General features: G+C 45.6%; 1 protein-coding gene across 4 annotated transcripts in view; it reads left to right on the top strand.

The window, feature by feature from the left end:
- map2 (microtubule associated protein 2) overlaps positions 1-22,370 on the top strand; it is a 54,875-nt gene that overhangs the window by 3,162 nt on the left and 29,343 nt on the right. For all 4 annotated transcript variants that reach the window (XM_022761702.1, XM_022761695.1, XM_022761711.1 and 1 more), the window contains exon 2: positions 16,982-17,055. The gene's annotated coding sequence lies outside the window, so the exon portion shown is untranslated. The remainder of the gene's footprint in view (positions 1-16,981; positions 17,056-22,370) is intronic.

Raw genomic sequence — 22,370 nt, 5'->3', positions numbered from 1 at the left:
TGTCTCGCTCAAGGCCTCTTTGGAAGAAAACATGGACATTCAAGCTTTCTCCGTGCGCATGTTCTGAAGCCCATCCCCTCTCGTTGCATGTTTGGAGTAACATCTAACAGCTGGTGTTTAATATGAAAGCAGGAGACCATACTGTACGCGGGATGTGTGGACACTGGGTGATAGACATGTTAGGGAAAAGCCCTACCACTTGTTGTAATGCATCACATTCAAGCAGCATGAGCAGTATCCCTTCCAGATGTAGTTGAAACAGCTGTTAAATGAAGCCCTGTGTGTTTTTAATTGAGCGTGAGATGTCGAGCACAACACCGACCGACGTTTGCGGGATTCATTGTTTCTGTGTGGAACTTTTCTTGTTGAGGACGCAAGTTTTAAGTTTGATAAAAGCCTGTTCTCATGGCACTGAGATCCATCCTGCGGCCTCCGCGGTGCAGGACAGTCTCCCTAACCATTCATCCACCCTGCCTGTCCTTGTACCAGGGCTCCGTCTACGGTTGACTTGCAGTCAGTCTCTCAAACAAGCCCTGACAGCCAGTGTCGCATTTCATTCCTCACGGACGATGCCTCTCGACAGAGAGGACACTCATGCAGGGCATTCTTACACTCAAACTCCCTCAGATATTGGCATCTATAATACTTTCTGCGGCTCCCGCTTCTGATTTTTTTTTTTGTGTTGTAACCGTGTTAGCTAATCCATGAGGTCATCACGCTGATGGCAGCTTGTACATGAGAGGCTGGAGAAGGAGCAGGAGTGTGTAGGAAAGAAGTTTATTTCTGAGAGACAAAGAACACAACCCGCCTACCACAGCGGCTCAGTTTGTACAGGTTAACTTGGCTCCAGCGCAGCGGCTCCACTCCATGTTGATCCATGCGCCTCTGACTTCTTTCCCTCCTCTGGAAAGCTTTCTTTATATAGATCAGTTTTTGTGGACAAGTGCCCAGCAATGCATTCCACGCAAAAAAAAAAAAACGTGCTGTACGTTCACACGCAGCTATTACAGGAAGTTTATGTGTCTCTGTCTTAGCGGTGTTATGATATATAGTCCAGCTTGAACTTACTGTTTGAGGTTTCACACCCCTAATTGGCGCTGAAGAATGCAGGCAACTGGGCTGTTGACACATCCTGGATAATGTTATGTATGTTGCCAGCTTGTTCCTGCAACTGTTTCAATGTCAGCAAAGCACCAAAGCTTGGCAGGATTTGAAGGAAATTTCAATTAAATGCAAAATGCAAAAAAAAAAGTACAATACAATTGTACAGAGTGACTGCTGTTTCCTCACATCTTTAACCAATCTCATGTTCAATTTTCTCTCCATGAAGCGTGAGTTCTTGAAAATGCATGAGGGGAAAAATGAAATTCTGCCACTCACTGTGCAATTTTTTTTTTTTATATTTTACTTGTCCATCAAAGCCAGAGCTATTTTAAAACTTAATAGCAGCCTGAATGATGCACTAGAAGCTGCAGTCGTTACATGTGAGGCTACTGGTCTCATTTTTTCGGACTCTGACCCGGGCCAATGGTGGGAAGAAACCGCTAATGAGCCTTAGCTGCTTCCTGAATATGCCGGGGACCTCCTGTTAGCCTAGTGTAGTGGCTAAGCTACGTAGCGCTGAGCCTTTATGATTTCCAGATGCTCAAGCTAAACAGCGAGATTGTTTTCTCCCCATCCTTTTTGCAAACAGCGGACTGGCAAGCGGTTGGAGGCTAATACATCGAGCGAAGTGTTCTGGAGGAATGAATGAGCCTCATTGTTGAAGACCATGTATTGTTAGAACATGCAGACTCTAGATCAGGTTTCTCTATGCTGTTATGAACAATTTTTTTTTCTCAATTGCATCTCAGTGTGAGTGTGTTTTTCAGCTGATCCATTAAGGGGGAAAAAGGTTGGAATGTATTGTCATGGAAATAAGTCTCAAAGGATTCAGTGTAAATTGCTTCTCAGGGCCTGGAGCTTCCTAAGCTAAACCAGAGCATCTCTTAACTGTGTTAGTGCACGCATGTTTCTGTGCACATGTGGATGCTTGTAACTGTCCATCTCTGTGCCTGCGTGCATCTGCTCGTTAGAGGCCGATTTTGGATGAATGGGAAACCCACCCCCCCCACCCCAAGTTCATAGGACCTTCACACACAGCAGCTCTGTAAAGCCAGTGTGAAACGCAGAAACAGATGGGCGGCGCGAATGTACCGATGGTACATCACGTTCCTGTAAGTCTCGTCTTTAACTGGACTGCGGGAACACAGCAGCTGACTGTGCGGAGTCGACCTCCTGGCCGGCTTCCAGGAAGGGGTTTTTTTTTACTGTGACTGCCACTGAATGTGTCTGAAGACGGGGGCTCACAAGCACATCCAGCAGCCCCTCTCAGACATGCAACAGACATGGGAAGATGAAGAGACATGCAATCCACCTATAAACTCTTTTTTTACCCTGGAAATGATTAGTTGAATACTAATCAATTAATTGCTCAGCTCATTTTTGAAGGCAAAGCGCCAAAGTTCCAGGTTCTCTAATGTGCAGATTTATTATATATGCATATTATATAGATTCATTGGTTTAGCAACATCTTTAAAAGTAAAATTAAATAAGCTAAGGGATGTGGGAAACAGAGGTCACAGCATGATAATACAGTATTTTAAATAATTCTATATTTAATCATATGTGTATATTTAATATTTTTTATAATCTTTCCAAATGAAAGAATAACATGAACTACAGCTGCAACGATTAATCGATTTATGTTGTTTTTCCAAGCAGAAATGTTTGATGGTTCCAGCTCCTCAACATGTTAGAATTTCCAGTTTTTCTCCAATCTGAAAATATAACAAATGAAGTACCAATCAATCGATTAATCAAAAAAATTTAAAAAATGAATCATGGTCCGATTACTTGTTATAATTCAGTTGTTATAATTGCCAGTTGCAGGCAGTAAATGCTTCTTGCGTCCTCATACTACCCTGTAGTGAGTCTCTCATTCACAAGTATCCTCCTCCCCGGACTGTATGTGTTGTTTTGAAGTGTTGACTGTTCCTACCGCCCCATTGGGACCATCAAGGGCCCCCCTCACCACGGCAACCCCTGCCATGGAAACCAGCCCCTCAAATGACCCTTTTGAGTACCAGTGTGTAGACCCTCTGTGTTACTCTGCCTCACTCTGTAGTAAGAGGAAACACACAGGAGGCCGAAAAATGGCATTCACACATTTTTGCTTCTCTTTTCTCCATCTTGTTTCCTTCCCCTTTTTCCTTTCCTTTCCTTTCTTTTCCTTTCGTTTCGACCGGGGAATTCCCTGATCAGAGGTTTATATTAGGGACTTGTTTGTTTGTTACTATTTGAAATCTATTGCTCTCGCAGCGTTCAAGCAACCAAACCACATTGAGTCGATGCGCATGTATGACGCGCTGTCTCATGGAGGTGGGGTGGGAGACTTGACTGCCTCAGGTCACCTCATTAAATCAAAGAGCATAAATCCCTGGTAGAGAAAAGGAGCCATTAGCTTTATTTTGGCGCATCCCCAGATGTTTGCGAATGGCCCCATGGGAAGAAAAGTGTTGTTCTCTGCCACAATGAGATTTGTGACAGGGGTTTTTTTTTTTTTCCTCCAGGAGAGATTTGTATTTGTGGGTGCTGTTGACCCACTGTGGCTCTGTCTTTTTACTCCTGACAATGGCCGGTGATAAACTGGTGATTAAAGCGAAGAACTTCAGCTCCCGGGGGCCCCCCCCCCCCCACATCTTTCTGTTTTCTCATGAGATGCAGTGCCAACCTCGGCCATGTTGGTGTTTACATAGAGTGAACTGTATGCAGATATACAAGCAGAAGCATGTTGAAAACGTAGAAACTGTTAAGCCAAACATATATGTAAATTGTGTGGAATAAACATGCTGACTATAAAAATCTGAGTAATGCTGTGTAAAAACAGCAAGGATCTGGTATTATTACGTGAGTCATGCCATCGTAGGTTGCCTTGCATTTATTCTGTGTTTCATATGGCGCATAACTGTGGCCCCAGTTTCCACGTAAACATTTATATTCAGCGTTCTTTGTGCGTAGGTTTTAATGGATTGTACCAAAGATCTGTTCACTTTCTTGGCCTCTTAGGAACGGCAAACCTGTCCTCTGTGTTTTACCTCTGCATCTGAACTGCTTGACATTTTTCATGCACAAGTCTGGAAGACCATTCAAAATCCTGCCGGGCTGTGCCGTGCGTCTGAACGTTAGAAGATGTAATGTCGCAGGATATATATCTGCCTCGCTTCTACCATTTCCTCTTGTTTTCCTTGTGTATGAGTTGTTGCGTTGCTGCAGGTCATTTCCTGTGTCAGGTAAGAAAACCACGAAGTGTGAAGTCACGGATGGAGGATTTTTCTTATTTTTTTTCTTCTGCTCATTGTTGATACCTGCATGTTTTTTGCGACTATGTAGCTCAAGTCCAAACATCACAGACGTGAACTTCAAAGCTGCGTCAGTCACTGTGTGTCCTGATGTTATCTGTGCTGCTGTCATGTCTGCAGGAGCATTAAGCCTGATTACTATCTGCTACTACTGTACATGCAGGCGTCTTTTTGTGTTGCGCTTCATTTAGATTTTGCATGCCACTCCTAAGCGCTGTGTGGAATACACAGAAATACATATAGTGGCATACTCTAATTGGGGGTCTGTAATTAGCTGTTTCTTTTGCATGACTGTTTAAAGCCACCAGCTTTTCCCACTTCTTTTGTCTGCACGCCGTGGGTTGCCAATTATTGATTTTTGTCCTTCCCAAGCCGTCTTTTCCTCAGCTCACCTATCCCCTGTGGGGAAGCAGGAGGAGAGGAGAGGAGAGGGAGACCCCCCTTGGCTCTGCATGCACACATTCAGATGCTAATCCCCCCCCCCCCCGCCATCTGCTTTCCACCTCAGGGAGAGGCTTGCACGTGATGCCTCCATGTCCGTGGCTGCTGCAGGGTAGCGAGGACAATCCCTGAGCTCCTTGCGCCCTGAGGGGCTGCCAGGGTGACTGCCACCTTTGCACCCTAATCTCAACCCCCCCCACCCCCCCTTGCCCGTCACCCTCTGTCTTTCTCCACACAGGGGTCATCCTTAGAAGGAAACCAAAGAAGTTACCTCCTCTATCCAGGGGCAATGGACCGTAGCATAATAGACCTCATTTTGTGAAAGACCCCTCACATCGCCTGGTCAAAGAGGCTTCCGGGCAGATGAGTTAATCACCGCTGCTGCATCGTCGTGGGTGCTCAAAGCTGCCAGTCCCCCGGGCTGATCAAACCAAGCAGACGTGATTTACACGTAACTTGAGAATCGCTGGAGTTTAACTCCCACTTGTTTGAGTGGGAACGCTTTTGCAGGCTTTTTTTTTTTTTTTTTTCTTTTTCAGTGGCTGCACCTCAGCTGGTGTGTGTGTGTGTGTGTGTGTGTGTGTGTGTGTGTGTGTGGGATTGTGCTTGGATTTGCAGCTCCAACATGACATAATAGAGAGTATTTTGGCAGTCACAGCTGGAAGTTCCTCTCCATGCTCGTAGCCTGTATTTAGAGCTGAGGTCTTTCTTGAATATTATATGTCCTGTTTAGTGTCGGGTAGAACAGCTAACTGTCATGGATGAAGCCAAGGCGTGGCTGCAGTCTCATGAAGACATGAAGAGCTTTTTTGCTACTGAGGCCATAATATCAGGGCTTGTTAGATCTGTTTTTCTTATTTAATGAAAAGTGAACATCGTGGCGATACATGGTTTTCACAGGAGATGAGCAAGCAGTTGGAAATGAAGATGTTACTTACAAAGAACAATGATGCTCATACACCTGAAAACCCAGTAAGCTAAAAAGTCACACACTATTTTGCCCCTTTCATTGCTTTTCCCAGCACAGATCATATGATACAATTCAGCAGAGAGCTGATACAAACAGGGAAGTCCCTCTCGCATCAGCCTTTATCTCTCCGTGTTCTCACCACTAATTCGGCGCAGCTTCAAACCAGTAGACGCAGAATGCATTTTATCTGCAGTGGCTCGTATGTTCTCGAGCCCAGCTATTTCCTGCGCTGGGCGGCGGCGTCCCGTCGATCTGAACCTCAAAGGCACGGAGCTGGAGACTGAAGACGCTTTTATCTGCATCCGCATCTGAGTCATGAAAACACAAAAGCTCGGATCTGGTCGAGCCAGCCCGTGCATCCTTCTCATCCACGTATGTGACTGCGGTGTGTTTGCATACTGTATGCGTGCGTCGGCTGGTGTAAAAGCCATAGTGACACTCAGTCAGTTGCATTTGTGTCACTCTGCCGCAGAGCTGATGATGCACCGACACCGGAGCTGCTCGGTGTCTGCGTCTGACAGATGAGCTCACCTGCACCGGGACTCTAGTCTATCTGCCTATCGGGCACTCTGTCACTTTGACTGAGTCATCACTTTCACCTTGTATTAGCAATGAACTTTTGACCTTTTGATTCCACCCGCGTCCCCTTTAGTTCAGCTAGATTTTTCTACTATTTCCAGCTGTGTAGATGGTTTGCTTCAGCCCATTTGCATGCACCTATTGCTGACAATTAGCTGATTAATTGATCCTCAATCATTAATTACATCTAGTTGAGTTGTAGAGATGAAAAATGAAGGCAGTTTGAGATCTTAAATAAAGGTTTTGAACATCTATTGTGTTGCTAAGAGATGACTATGAAATCTTGGTTTTGCACTAATGTGTCTGGCGCTAATTTTTTCATCCATGTTATTGGATTTGCTAATAATGTTTCTCATGTGTCTTTCTCAGTCAGAATTCAGAGGTAACAGGTAGTTGCAGGTTAATAAAAGCAGGTGATGAAACATAGTTTTCAACGCCCTCCGTGGATTCATGGTCTTGTGGTGCTTCTCATTTCCCACTTCATCTTCTCTCTCTCCTCGGTGCTCGGGTCTTCCTTCCTCATTTAACTTTGTTTCCCCCGGCGGAGTCGTAGCCATAGCGACTCATCCCAGTACCATGGAAACAAAAGAATCACTGCAGGCAGCAAATAACGGCGGCCTCCTGAACCCCACAGAAACCTGTAGCCCACACAGCGTCCCCACCTGTGCAGTAAAAATACCGACTAGATTAAAGTGCGCAATCAGTCGACTTGATTTTCAGTATTGCTCCAGAAGCGTGTGGCCCTGGATGATAATCCTGACAAATCCGCCCTCACTGGGACTGAACTAGATCAATTCTCATGTAGCTAATGGCGAATCTGACTTGACAGAGGCCGCATAAGTAATCAGAGAGACGTTGTCCTGGGCTGCAGTTGGCTCCAAGCATGTAAGTGTGGAGTGAGTTAATGAAGGGGTGACCTCACCTTTTGAGTCTCTCAAGTGCAGGAAATCATTAAAGCGTCACCACACCAAACCCCCGTGCCAGTACATTAAACCTGGGATGCTGCTCCGCTCTACACTCCTCACAACTCCAGCTCCTCTTTGGTTAATGGAAACTGGCGAGTGCTTCCGAGGCAACAGACCCCTCCCCGCCGACCTCCCATAGCCGCCCGCTTCTGAGGCCTTAAGGGCCTGCTCATACATTATTGCCTCCCCCCCCTGCATGCCATCCAGGCTCTGCTCTCACTCTACCCACAATATTGCTGTATCACTTACACTAATAGCCCCGCACTTAGAGTACCTCAAGGTGAAAGCACTGCTGAGATGCTTCCTGTCGATGGAGGAAACATGCGGAGGGACTGCACATTTTAACCTCCGTGCTTGTTATTAAAATGCAGTTTAGAAGGCAGTCCGTTTGAGCTGATTGAATAATTATGTTGTATCTACAACATAATCATCACTCACACAGGAGCTGTCGACGCCTCTTGATGCTTTTTAACTATTGCCTGCAGTGTTGTAGTGCATTTTTGAAAAAGGGACCATTCCAGTGTTTTTGCGAGTTGTAGCTGCTCAAGTACAAGCTACGTTTATTTGACATGAACATTTTCAAATGCACACTGCACAGTTTTTGCAGTTTTACATGTTGCCAGGTGACAATCTTGTCAACTTCCATGGTGGGCACCGACCGGCTCGCATGGCTTTCCAATGTTTATTTTTTATTAGCCTATATTTAGCTTAGCTTATTTTTAATCTACTGTAAAAAAAAAAAAGGAGGAAAAAAAAGATAAAACAGCCACAAGTGATGTGATGAATGTGAACTGGTTGGTAGGAGAGGAAGTCTTTTACATGCCTGTGCCCATTGACCCAAGATCCATCCAGATTAATGCAGAATTTCATGTGCACTTGTTCGGAATAGCACACCCACAACACTATAATTGTACAGGACGGTCAGCTCTGATGAAAACTGCACATGATTTGTAGGAAAAGGAGCTAAACCACTTTCTCCTTTGAGATTAGTTTTGGTAGCAGTTGAAGATGTGTTTTCAATAAGAAGACAGATGTCAGACCATAACACTTTATTATTCATTTATCACGAGGGTGGTGCTTGTAGTTTTTCCCCATTCAGCGCAGCCAAAAAATCAACATCATCTCTATTCCCGAGCCTCCGACCATGACTCATTCTGTTTTTTGGGGAATGAGAGGAGGAGGGAGGGAGGGAGGAAGGAGGAGGAAGGAGGCGGAGGAGGAGGGAAAAGTGTTGGCTCGGTTGTTTTGGATGCTTCACTGACAGGGCGGTTTTCTCGTGCGAGGCCCTGAATGACAGGGTTGCCCCATAAGACTTGACAGCTGTTGACTCCAACTCTGGGATGTGTTTGTCCGTATTTGTTTGTCATTTATTGGTGTTTACACTTGGCAGGACGGAGCTGCGTGTTTGCCTGCCCGGCCCGGCGACCTGCCAGCCCAGGATGTGGCTCTTTGTTTGACGTCCGTTTGCGTGTTTTGCGCTCATTTCTCTACATTTGAATGCGTACTGTATATCTACGTGCCGTGCATTCGTGTTTGGATATCGCTAAGTGCGTGCACATTTGCAGCGCCAGTTGTGACATCCCCCTCTTCGCAGCAGTTTAAAAAAAAAAAAAAAAAGAAGAAAAAAAAAGTGTGCAGCTGGGCCCCTCCGCCCCGGCCTGTCTCTGATGACTTCCAGAAACTTCCGCTCCTCCTCACTCGGGCCTCGGTGACACGTGTGTCCTGTCTCCTCCAAGCTCGAATGCCTCAGCAACTTTTTACCAGGGTTTATCTTCTGCTTCTCACACCTCGTCCCTGGAGAAACAACCCAACATCTGGGCTGAAATAGCATTTAATTAACCCTAAGTCCTGCTAATGCTCCAGTGTCATCTGTAGTGGTGTTTCCAACAGCTGGAAACTGTGAATCATTGAGGGTAATTTTTTATAGGTCTGGAGTTTTTATGTATGATATTATATTGAGTCTTGAAGGAGTCTTGCTTATTCTTCCTCACATAAAGACAGAACAGCTTGTTAGAGGTATAGGATATGTATGGTTATGGTTAGGCAGCTGAAATACTTGACTATAGTTAGGGTTAAAAAAGAAAAGAAAGCCAACAGTAACTGCTATTCTGTGACAGGACAGGAAATTTGAATTAAAGTCAAATAACCACAGTTCTCTGCTGTAGCCGTATTTGCTTATTTGCTAATGAAATATCTATCCAGTGTCTAATATTCACCAGAGTGTGCTGTGGCTGTTTTCATAAAGACGATCTCCAGCTGTGCTCCTCTGCTGGAGCTTCAGGCCTCTCGGCCCCGGCGTCTGACCACCGGTGCCCAGATCTCAGCGCTCCCTGTGTAGGTGCTAATTTAGAGCAGATGGCACGTGGATGGAGAAGGCTTAGACACAGGGACACAAATTGCCGGCTACAAATTACAAGCATTTACCTTTTTCGTGCGGTTCACCTGCCCTTTCAGTGATCCGCTGAGAGACGACATTATTGGAGAAAGACTCGAAGCGAATATCAAGCATTAAGGGGAGGCATGTTTTATTATTTTAGCACCGTTGTTCCATTGTTTTATTCTCATTTTTGATCTGGCGTGCCGTTTGTGTGGACTCTGTAGGCGTGAGTTGAGCATCTGCGACCTTTGGATTCCCTCTTGTATTCGATGAATCATTTGTTTGTTTTGAGGCGGGAAGGATCGAACCGTACAGCAGAGGACAACTAGTAACTGCAACGCGCGCTGAGGTCGGCTGCTCTCAGTGCCGAATGCTAATCGCCACGGTTAGTGTCACAAACTCAGTCACAACACGGTCAAATCTGAACACACAGACATGATACACATGCGTACATTCAGTGTGATTTCCACTTCCAGGGGATATTATTATCTCGCAAATAACTGTCCACAGTGTCAGACATTGCAGACCCTTGTTGTACAATAATGACAAGTCCTCATTTTGATAATTGCTTAAATGTTTGCCAAGGAAAATGGAAAACATTTGCTTATTCCAGCTTCTTAAACATGAAGATTTGCTACTTTTCTCTGGTTTAGATAATGTGAATTAAATATCTTTGGGTTTGTTTTTTCCTGTTAGAGATAATAGGAAATGAGAATGCAGCACCTGAGCTCTGATGGTGTGATGTGCATTTTTTTTTTGTTGCTATTTTAGACACTAAATGATCAATGTATGAATAGGGAAATGTAAATAATGCTTAGCTGTGGCCCGTTGCTGAACCCTGCGTTTCCTACCCAGTGAAGTTTTTCCTGCAGTATAGAGAGGGCACTGTTCCCTGTGAGTGAAGAGCATGTTGTGATTTTTCCATGGATTAATATGGGATGTTGTAGCAGTAGCCTGTGTTTTGAGTTCAGCCCAGGGTGTAGGGACGACTTCAAAAGCCCTCGGCTACACCCTGTGGTTAGTGTAAAGGCAGGCACATGCAAGCTGGAGCACTCAAACACACACACACACACACATACACACACGCACATGCATGCACATTACCTGGCAGACAGTTAATATACACAGCATATAGTCTATATTGTAAGACGGGTGCACACGCCCTCAGACAGGCACAGATTTATTTAGGTCCATAAAAGCAGTTGACTGCGTTCTCACCCCTGCAATCCCCCCTCAGTCATAGCGTCAGTCCCCTCCACTCCCCCCTTTCTCATGCTGTAAAACACACACACACACACACACACACACACACACACACACACACACACACACACACACACATAGCCTCTTCACTTCCTGTCTCTTTCTTTCTTTCTTTCTTTATCCTCAAATCGCGTCTCTGTTTTAAACGGGCCTCTTGGAGGCATATTTCACATTTGAGGAATTTCCTGTGTTCTGCTTATATCAGAGAGGAATATCAGCCCAAGAGTAGCACACACACACACACACACACACACACACAGAGGCCATCTTTAGCCAGTGAGTATGGGAGAATGTGTGTGTTTGTGTGTGTATGCCTGCACACTGTATACATGCATATGTTTGTGAGTGATGAGACAATATGCCCCCCCCCCTCCGGGAGGCCATCTTCCTGGGCGGATTACATTCCATCCATCACTGTCATTACTTTATCCAGTGGTGGTCCAGCTGTTGCACAAGACGCACACTGGACATTCCCATGATGCACATGTTACTGGACGTGTTTTCAATTTGGCTATTGAATGGCAAACCGCTCATTGAGACGGTGTGACGCTCGCTCACTCTTGGCAAAACGAGCAGCCTGCTATTTGCTCCTGGCAGCTGCAAAACAAGGAAAGCTGCACTTTCACAAGCCACTTATGGATATATGCGCCGAAGTGCCTCGTTTCAGTCTCATCACTCGCAACTGCGGCGAGCGGCCTGGTCGGCGGTGGTGGCGGCGGCGCGCGCTTGCTCGGGTAACTGAATAAACTGTTTCTGTCTCCCAAAACATTAATGGAGCTGAGTTCACCAGGTGTGTTATTGCGGTGTGACTGTCACTCTCTCTCTCTCTCTCTCTCTCTCTCTCTGGAGAGTCATTTTTATATAAAGACATTCTCTGCCATTTATGAACACCCAAGAAAAATGTGCAAATGGTGCACAGGAAGTGATTCACTTTATATTTATAGCAGCAGTTTCTTTGGAATAAATACAGCTGCAGTGCACGCAACAAAGCAATGACCACATGCCAGCTAAATTAGACTCTCTCCCTGAGTGACTGAAGACGTCATTGTCCGCTTAGCCATGGTATTATGTTACTTAAGCTGAACTGAGAGACCTCAGACTGCACACAAACATTCATGTTGCACATGAGTGAATTTACAGTTAGAAACGCTGATCCCTGCGTTTGGGACTGTGACATGACAGGCATGTTGTGCGGCTCTTGGACAAGGTGTGTGCGTCATGCTGTTGTGTCTATATGCAGAGGGCTCTGAGGGGATGGAGGAGGATCAGCTCCTGTGTCTGGTCTAGCAGCCCTGAGCAGACTCACCTTTGACCTCTAAAATCTACATCCTGAAGCGGCTCCTGATCAAACAACAACAGGAGTAAGTACCCTGACACAGTCGGAGGCAGAGATAGGCAACAGGTACATTCAAGGCTCTGGGAAATGAAAAGAGCTTAAGGACAAACAAGCTTCTCAAGTGGATCTAATTGATCTCATATGAAAAGAAATGACTTCTTGCAATAAACATAAATAACCTTCACTGATGAAATTATATGGATGATATATTGTTGACCTTGCTGCCTGAGCCTGAGACAGATGAGTGACTGCTAACCTTTGAACATACAGCCAGATCAGCACGGATTTGGGTAATTAGATTTCCATGCTCATCAATCTCATTTACGATTTGTTTAAAGCAAACAACAAAAACAAGCAGATGCCGCTGTATTTTTTTGCCGCTCGAGGCCTAAAAGGAGCAGTTGTTGCTGGAGTTGGAAATCGGCCTCGCGCTGCAGGAAAGGGACTGCTCCTGTGATCCCGGTGACGCTGTAGTGGTGATCCTCAGTCATTAACGAGTGTCTGCCAGTAGGAGTGATTATGAGGTCCATGTCTGGGTGAAAGTATTAACACGGCGCTGACTATAAGGCTTACAGTTGCAGCGGCAGTCAGGGTTGAAGAGTTTAAATGCAAACGTGTCATTGTTCCACATTAGGGGTAGTAATTAGATATTTACTTTCAAATTAATTTTATCTTTATTATCAGTTAAAGGGCCGCTGCATCAATTTTATGCATGTAATCAGTTTGCTTCTGATGATGTCATTGTGATGTCATCAGGTTTGTCTTGAATTTGGGCTTAAAAATTTGTTTGGAAACCTTTTTATTTAATTTTATAAACTGGGGGCATTGAGTTTACCAAACGGGGAGTGTTAAACTAAAGATAATTGGAGTTGCATTATGGGAGATTAATGAAGGTTATGGTATCTTGGCTTCTGCTGCTTTAATTATGATCATTCGTGCCGCTTCGGTTCATCATTTCTTCTTCTCCAGAGTGATTGTTTAGTCGATACAATGCCCGGAGATGAACAGTTCAAAATCAAGAGAGAGACTCGGTCTGATGCCATGCTTATGCATTTACGTGTATGTGTTGAGATTATCTTTCCCTATTCCCCTTTGTCTCGACTTTCCTCAGCCACTGTGCTCTGAACCTTACTTTTAATCAGTATGTGCGTTCATGTCGGCTTCTCTCTGCTCTGCCCTCTGGTACGGCGCATCAGTTCACATCATGCGGTGGCGTGCTGCAACAGAGGTGGACATCGCAGTTTATGATGACACACACACACACACACACACACACACCCCCCCCTGTGTTCGATGATGTGGAACCGCTGAAGCCACCGCTGCACCGTGCACTTAAGCACCTGCAAGAAAATTTGCCCGCTCAGTCAAACCCAGCTTGTGCTACTGCCGCATTTTCAAAAGGCTTGAGTCATGCTTTCAAGGGGAGAAAAAAAAAAGAAAAAGGTCTGATGGGGGTGACAGCTTGGTCGACATCTTTTTTGGATATGATGATACATCCGCAAGTCTGGGATTCATAGGCTAAATGGATTCCAGTAACAGTCAGCACCTGTTTGTTTTGCTGCAGAAACACATGATGCTCAGATTGTTATGCTTCACACTGCAGTCATTTGCTTTCGAGTGTAGCCTCTTGCTAAGGCTAATCCTGTGTGTATGTGTGTGTGTCTGAAACAGCAGGTGTGTCAGACACAAGTCAATAGAGGGTGATATTTAAAACTCTATTACACAGGCCTCATTGTTGTACTTGTGGTTGATGGGTTAAGGTCTTTAAAACCGGAGTAAGAGATAAATGCAGGTCGTGATCATTGAGACGTTCGTTGTCTCTCCCAAACGTTGCCACTCCAGCCTTAGACGTCCTCCGACCAGCTGTGAAATCTCCCATCCAAATCTGGATGAAGGGGTCCAGGCAGATTACACCGAGGCTGCGATGATCCACTCGGCTAATCCTGATCATACCGAGTTGGCCGTGCCCCAATCTCACCGCTGGGGGAGCGGGCAACAACCAGCTACACGCCCTGAACCCCCCACCTCCAGGACAGCAATGAGATTGACCTACCTTTTAATTTGGGATTAGACGTGAAGGTTTTATTGTGACCCATGAGAATCCATCCTGTGATAACCATACGCACCCATTTGATTAAAATAAAGAGAGTTAATCTGATACATGAGAGATATACATTTACTTGGTTTAATATGCTTTTTGAATTAGAAGTGATTTTGCTGATACTAGAGGGACAAAATGCTTTAAAATGACTAAACCCCACACAAAAAGCAATCATACATTGACATTTAAAAAACACTTTGTCTTTGCCTTAGATATCCTTAAAACGCAGAGACTCTTGTGCCGCCTCTTTGCACCTGTTTAGCAAAGCAGTGTCTGTCATTTAACTCTCCATATGTGCTGCTCAAACAGCAGGTTAAACGAAAATAATGTGTAATCTGGCGGGCAGCGAGTTCAGCCCGCCGCTGCGTCTGTTGACGGTTCGGTTGTGGCAGATTGGCGTTAGCGCGACAAGCATCTGCTTTCTGGCAGTGGAGGCTGAGGGGGGAGATTAGATGTTAGCGGGCCACGCTAGCTGGCTCTGCATCTCCGGTCCAGGCCTCAGCCTCTAATCAGTGCTGGCAAAAGGCCTCCTTAAAAGGCGGCTGGCGTTGACAGGACTGTCTGCGCCTCCGAGCTTCGATTCCCTGCACAAGTCTCCCCCTTAACATGCCACCCAACCGTCCCTCCCTCTTTCCGCTCCTAAGCTTATCTCTCATCTCCTCTCTCTCTTTCCTCCTACCCAACAACAACAAGGTTCATCACGAGCACCGAACCCTCTCAGCAAATGTGCAAAATTGGAAATCATCTCGCAATTCAATTTGACGACAGAATCATTTTTCAGCTGCCACTTTCAATGTCTCATTTGCTTTTTTTTAAATCTGATCCAGCCCCCTGATGCTGACATGTTGATTACAGTCTTCCTCCGATGGCTCTTTCTCCCCCCCCCCACCCCCCCACCCCCACCCCCCTGCCCCTGAAACACGACGGGCTAATGATGGGACTGAGAGAGGATGTGATGTGGGATGGAAGGAGCAGCGCTGGCTTGCTCATTTCCCTCTCCTCCTCTAATTTTTTAAGTGGTTTGGGAGCCGTATGACTGTACCCTTTATGAATCAGCCTCACGACAACCTCAGTGGTCTCTCTGCGGTTTGGCGATCGTGTTGGGGAGTGTCTCTTGACATCAGTCTGGTCACGCTGGTTTGCTTTAGTAGCTTAATTTATTTGCTTCTTAAAGGATAGGTTCTGTGTCTCTGTTAATGTAATACTAACATGGTAAATGTGCTGACAGACGCTGATATGCTCCACAGAGTTGAAGGGAACTGCAGTGATTTGGTAATAAATGGGCGACACCTTTCACATACAAGTAGTCTTGTGATCCATTATTACAAAAGCTATTGATACATGTATAGATATTGACTGATTCTCTCTCTGCTGTGACTTGGTAGGAAAAAATGTGAACCTGCCCTTTAATGTGTTTGCATATCCAGTCAATCATTCACTCTTTTCATTCATCAGCTCAGCTCATCATTTCTGTATTTATCCACGACATCTCTGCAGGCGCTGGTGATGGATTGTTAAAGAGTGGGACCTTTCGTGAGCCTCTGGACTATAAATATATTTCATTTCATGTGGTTTGAGGTTGGAGTAATGAGCAGGGAATTAGGCTTTCAGCAGTCAGCGCTTGGTGCTACCGGGCTGTATGCTTTTGCTCTGCTTGTCTGGACTCTGCAGTCTCTCTTTCTGCTTTTCTCAAACCCTCTTTCCCCCCCCATCGCCCCCCCCCCCTCTCTGCCTTTGTTTCAGTGCTGCTGCTGCAGTTGGCCATGCCTGCAAATGAGCACTGGGACACAGCAATTATTCAGCATGGGGCAAGCCCCGCACCCCTCACTTCATATACATACAGACTCAGGCTGCTCTCGCTGTCATGTTTAAATGTTTCATGCATTGATAATGTGAGGAAAAGAACAGAGTTTTGTACGGGTGAGATAAACAGAGAGAAGAGAATGAAATATGCTTCTGGAAATTTCTTGGAGACACAGTCTTTTATCTCTGAACTCAATTCCCTCAGGGATGGATGAGCTTCATATCCCTTTCAAACATGAATTAATGTGACTGACACACACACACACACACACAAAAACATACACTTGAATTTCTTGTGCTCAGACATGGCAAAAAAAAAAACCTCACACCCCGCCCCCAGTGCAATGCAGACACTGGCTTGGTTGCAGTGTGTGTGTGTGTGTGTGTGTGTGTGTGTGTGTGTGTGTGTGTGTGCTGGTTAAGGAGACACAGTGAGGGGTGGAGGGTAGTAGACCGACGTGAGACAGCATCCCCGGTTGGCTTGGTGTGTGCGTGTGTGTGTGTGTGTGTGTGTGTGTGCGTGTGTGTGTGTGTGTGTGCATGTGTTTCTGAGGGAGCGTGTAAGCTGCAGCGGTGTGCTCGCCGGCACAAAAAAAAGAAAAAAAAAGAAAGCATCAGCCATCTCTCTCAGTGTGGCGCTGCCCCTATGACTCCTGTTCGCTCCTTTTTCTGTCTCTCATTTTTTTCTTCTCCTGTCTTTCTTCTACTCTCTCTCTCTCTCTCTCTCTCTCTTTCTCTCTCTGCAGAAGCCGCTGCCGTGTCCCCCCCCTTGTACCCTCTCCGCAGACAAAAAGCTGGAATAACTGCCCCACCCCACCAGGTAAGATGTTATATTTTTCCTTAGAGATGCAAACATATGTGTCTCCATGTTCATTATCTTTCCTTTGTTTGCACAGAGTCTTAGGATTTAGGATATTTGCTGCTGACATATTCTAAGAGATGATGTAATAAACCAGGGGCTGTTTTCTTTTTTTTGTGTGTGTGTGTGTTTTGGTGACCTTTAGTCTTTGTGACGTACCTCGTCTAGACATGGCTGATTATTCACCCTGAGTTTGCTGTGTGTGTGTGTGTGTGTGTGTGTATTTGTGTGTGTGTGTGTGTGTGCACGTGCATAAAAACCCTAATCTCAAGTGATTTTCGCTCCGTGGAACGAACACACGACATCCATTGGAAATAATGGCCATTGTGATATATTTAGAGGCTGAGGGCTGTGATGGCATGTGGCCGTTGGCGGTTAGCGACTCATTGCCAACAGATTGTTGGTGGTTTCTCCGTGGGAGTGACATCAAGCCTGAGTGAGACCGCAGAACACATTACTCCGCCTGTCAGCGTCGGCAGAGCTGGCTGTCACAAGTTTGCTGTCGGGGAAGGGGGGGGGGGTTTGCGGCTGATGGGTGGTTTTGATTTGAGCAGGTGGTGATGGAGGGATGAGACGCAGAATCTGACTCCCTGTCTTTACCTTTCCCTTTGCATGTTTATGCATGTATCTGTTTTGATGTCTCATGGCTCTCCCACTCCCCATGCCCACCCCCCTCCTTTTTCCCTCTTCCTGTTTCTGTCTTACCCAGTGTTTGAGCCAAGGGGGGGTTAAATGGACTCAGTGGTGCTTTTCTAGCTCCATGCAAGCGGGCAATAAACAATACTAAATAGGCTGATAAAGAAAGTAAATCTGACTTTAACTGAGCTACTGACAAAAATTTAAACAGTAGCTTGCATGTGTTTGTGTCTTTGACTGTGTGTTAGAAGTCAACCAGAGTATCTGCCACATCCACAGTGACACATGCACACACATACACACACACACACACACACACACTACCCCTCCTCTCCACTCTCTCCATCTCCCTCTGTCTCCGTCTGCCTGCACGGTTGCTGGGCAGCTCTGAGGCGAGCTGTCTTTTCCTGGGAACCAACTTGGGATGACACGCCATGGCACAGGAGGGGACGACGAGGGGGCAAACGCGCCCTCTCCCTGTCCTGCTTTTTTGGGGGTCACAAAAAATGTTGTCCAGCCCCCTCCCCAATCATCCTCCACCTCCTCCTCCTCTTGCCGTTTTTTCCTGCATCGCTCTCCCGGTTCTGCCGAGCCCGTGCCCTCGGAGCGAGGTCGTTGTTTGGCACGGAGGCCACCGAGTCGCTCGGTTAACCAACTGTTGCGGCGCTTGCAGGGGGAAAAGCGAGTGGGAGAGAGGGACATTGTTTTGGAGTCAACATTGCCCCTGGTTCCAACTGCTGTTTGTCAGCAAGGCATTTGAAATGTAATGGAGATAAATGTAGGTGTTGCAAAAATGCAAAGTGCAAAAGAGGAGGCCATTGTTTCAGCGGCTTTGCGCCCCTTCACTTCTCCAACTGTCAGTTCGGAAACGCATCATCACATATTTTGGGAATAATCATGCTATTTATTGGTGGCTTGTTAAGTTTCCAACTGCCATATGAGAAAATTCCCTCATCCAGTAGCTGCGACACTATCTGTCAACTTCAACCTCTCGCGCTGCAGTGCAATGTAGGCGCTATTCAGAGGCAAACTGTAGGAGAGAGGGCTGTTGCATTGAGTCAACGCTGGCCTCGACTTTGACTGAACGCCCTCAAGTGTCCGTTGACGAGTGACACTTGATGAGGATGAAGTCTGACGTCAGAGCAACTGACAGAGTTGAGGTGAGCCGCGGAGACGGACGCAGTGCTGAGTAAAACAGACAGCGGCTGGGGTGTTTTTGGGGCTGGACTGCAGCAAAGTTGGGGAAGCTGTTGCACACGCCGGTGTGTGCTGTGTTTTTAAGGAGCTCGTCATTATGCTGCATAACAGAGTGAGAGGCACAGATTACTAAAGAGGCGAGCATCCTTTCATCTCATCCGCAAAGCACTTGAACCGCTTTTGGTATGCAAAATCAGAAGGGAAAATGTATGAGATTTTGTTGCAAAGAAAAAATGAACAGTTTATACAAACTGCACCTATATTGTGTGCTAACTGCTTTGGGCCTTAAATAGCTGATTTAAGGTGAACTAATTGTGAATATACAATGAAAGATTTTGCATGAAAGGAGAATATGTGATTTATCATCTGTGATCTCGGATTTGGTGGCTAAACACAAACATGAAAAATGATGAGATATTATGACTATTGACATCCCAAGCTGGCCATACATTAAGACGTCATTTCAGAACTAAATATCTATATATCTTTTGCAGAAACCTGAGTAGATTTACCAAAGCCAGTCTACCTAAAAGCCTGTTAAATTAGACAGTTCCAGCATCACTTGCATTCTTGAGAAAGTTCCTCAGAGCAGTAAAACCATGGCCTCCAGGCGTCATTTGGACGGCCCTGCCCTAACATGTTGATTGAAGAACGTGTGTTAACCTATATACTGTATGTATATATGTACATAGACCAGTTCTGACCACCTGTCTCCACTCTCAAGTGCAGCTGCTGCCTTGGAGGCACAAAGGCCTCCACCTGGTCCTGCCTGGTTGTCGTAACGTGGCGAGACAAAGTGCTGCTCGCATGTGTTTAAGCTTGTAGAACTAGTCAAGGGCAGAGAGTGTGTTTGACTTTTGCATCTAAAGTATGAGGCGTGCGTGTGTGTGTTTATGTGTGGGTCCAAGGTCTTCTCCACTGTTGTCCTCTGCTCAGTGAGCTGCTGTCAGATCCCGTCTCTTTTTGTGTGCTAGAAAAAAAGTCTTTTTGGCTTCAAGCACAGCATGTGACCCCCCCCACCCCCCTCCAACCCCACCCAACCCCAGTTTCACCACTGACATTGCCGCCAAGCCAGTGCAGTTCTAGAGGCTTGATCAGACCCTCCCCTCCTTTCACAATATTGTTTTCTTTCCAGACATTATCTGCCCTCTGTCGGTAGACAGGGCGGATTGCCAAGTGGTGAGGACACATATCCCAACATCCCTGGTTAATTTCTAGCCAGGGATGTGTTGCATGTTATCCCCCTCTTCCACCATGTTTTCTTACTATCTCTACTATTAGTAAAGGCTGAATGGTTTAAAAACAAAAAGCAGCACAACAAACTCTAAGAACTTTATCTCTTTAGTTTTTAGTCTTATTTGTGTTTTCTGCCTGACAACAGACAAAAATATGTTCCAAACAGACTTTGCAATGATATATTTTACGTTTCCCTTGAACAAATGTGCAGAATTGTGAAAATAAGACCTTCTTTTTGAGTGTCTCTGTCTCGTCCCTGCCGGTTTTGGGAATGCAGTTCATTGGACTGCTCTCGACCTTCTTCAAACCGGTGCTACAGTCATATCACCGGTTTGTCTGCTCATCTATGCCTTCTCAAGCTCATCTCGTCTCTCTTCTTCTTCAGATTAATTAAAGAGCCTCTTCCCTTGGCAGAGTTTGGCTCATTAGCCACACAGACCCTCTCTGTACTCTGTGCAAAGTGTGGAGGTGAAGAAAACGGCCTCCTTTCGGTTTCTATTTACATCTGTAAGGTTGCACTGAATAACCCCCCCCCCTCTCCTCGCTGTATAAAAGAGTTCAGGACTACATGTAGAGTCGTGATTAGAAAAAGACGAAGTGAATCACAGATGCAATTACTCACTGGCTCACATCAAGTGAAGTCAGTGGTGAAAAGATAACGAGAAGCCACGAACGCTTAACGCCGAATCCGAAGTGGTTATCAACACACGGATGATGTGGAAGAATAGTTAAGGAGTGTGCAATATAAATCTCAGTTGCCGCTGAGGCAGAAGATCAGTTTAGTAACTGCAGCTGTTATTAAAAAAATTTAAAGTGTGTTTCTAGATGCTGTTTTCTTTTAGTTTTATTGTGAAATCTTCCCTTGTGCATCATCTATCAGAGCTTTTTGGCTGCGTCACCCCAGAATACCCTTCACCTTCACCACAGCTCCTCGTCTTTGATGTGTTAAACATGCATGTGTTTGTGTGTGTGCTGACCTGAGGGGTGCACGTGTGTATATGTGTGTGTGTGTGTGTGTGTGTGTGTGTGTGTGTGTGTTCGTCTGTGGGGAGAAGGGGGCTGTCTGTGTGAATTATAGATGAGGACATGGGGGCGATGGCCAAGTTAAAAGGGAGGAAGCAGAGACCTCAGAGGAGAGGCTCTGCCAGATTTACTGGCCCGAACCCCCAGGTCGGACCAAAACACACCACGAACGCAGTCTGAGCAAACCACTGCAGCTTCAGCAGCCATGTCATGACCTTAAATCATCCCATTCCCCGTCGTTAGTTTCCTTTTTATACACATCTGTCATTTTTATTTCAGTGAAATCAGTGTGGGTCTTTAAAAAAATGGGGCTTTATTTCACTTCAGTGTCCCCTTAAGAACCCAAGTGACACTAGAGTGATTTAAAGTGCAGTGGGATTTTTAAGTAACACAATCATACTTCCTTTTTTTTCTAGCATTTGGCACCTGCTAGAGGAGGTAGCAGCAGTTTTAGCAGTAGCAACTAAGCCTTCAGGTGACATAATACAACTTCTGGCAGCCATGCTCAATGTCCTCAGGAAACTAGGACTATGTAACTACATAAAGCCTGTTTTAGTCCTTGTGTAGTGCTGGAAATTCCTGTTCGTGTCAGTATTGGGTGCTTTGCATAACTTTTAGTTAGCTAAGGCCAAAAAAGACTGTAGCAAAGACAAGACTGTGTCCGAAATCAAATGATCAAAAATCTATAGAATCATGATTCTAAAGACGAACGCTGGATTATGTCTAATAATGCTCTGCCGTGTGGTGATTGCAGGCGTTGCAGGTCACGTGACACGCACTGGCCCAAAAGGACTTTTTCCCTTGCACAATCAACCAATCAGACGCTTTGAAATATAACCAGAGTTTGATCCGGTTTCCCGGCTTATTGGATTGTCATTTGTTTATGGCTCGCTGTACATTACTGCTTCCTTTTCTGAGCTTACTTCCAGCTCTCCCTTTGGCCCTCAGTTATGGTGCCAGAAGAGTTTTAAAGTGCCAAAATCAATTCAGAGCTTATGAAGAATTAAATAAATGTACCTACTCTTTCATAATGGGCTGACTGTTGCAACTCTGCATCTTAAATGCTGTGCATGGTTGAGTGATGATTAAGATTTGGGATAATTAAACTCCTTCAGTTGATGAGGCAGAATGAAGAGATTGGCAGTAATGCAGGAAGCGGCGCGTCAATAAAACCGAACCAGATA

The sequence above is a fragment of the Seriola dumerili genome, unplaced genomic scaffold, assembly GCF_002260705.1.
Source record: "Seriola dumerili isolate Sdu_G_001 unplaced genomic scaffold, Sdu_1.0 BDQW01000019.1, whole genome shotgun sequence".
Taxonomy (NCBI): domain Eukaryota; kingdom Metazoa; phylum Chordata; class Actinopteri; order Carangiformes; family Carangidae; genus Seriola; species Seriola dumerili.
The sequence above is the reverse complement of the archived record's forward strand: the minus strand, read 5'-3'. Positions and strand labels throughout refer to the sequence as shown.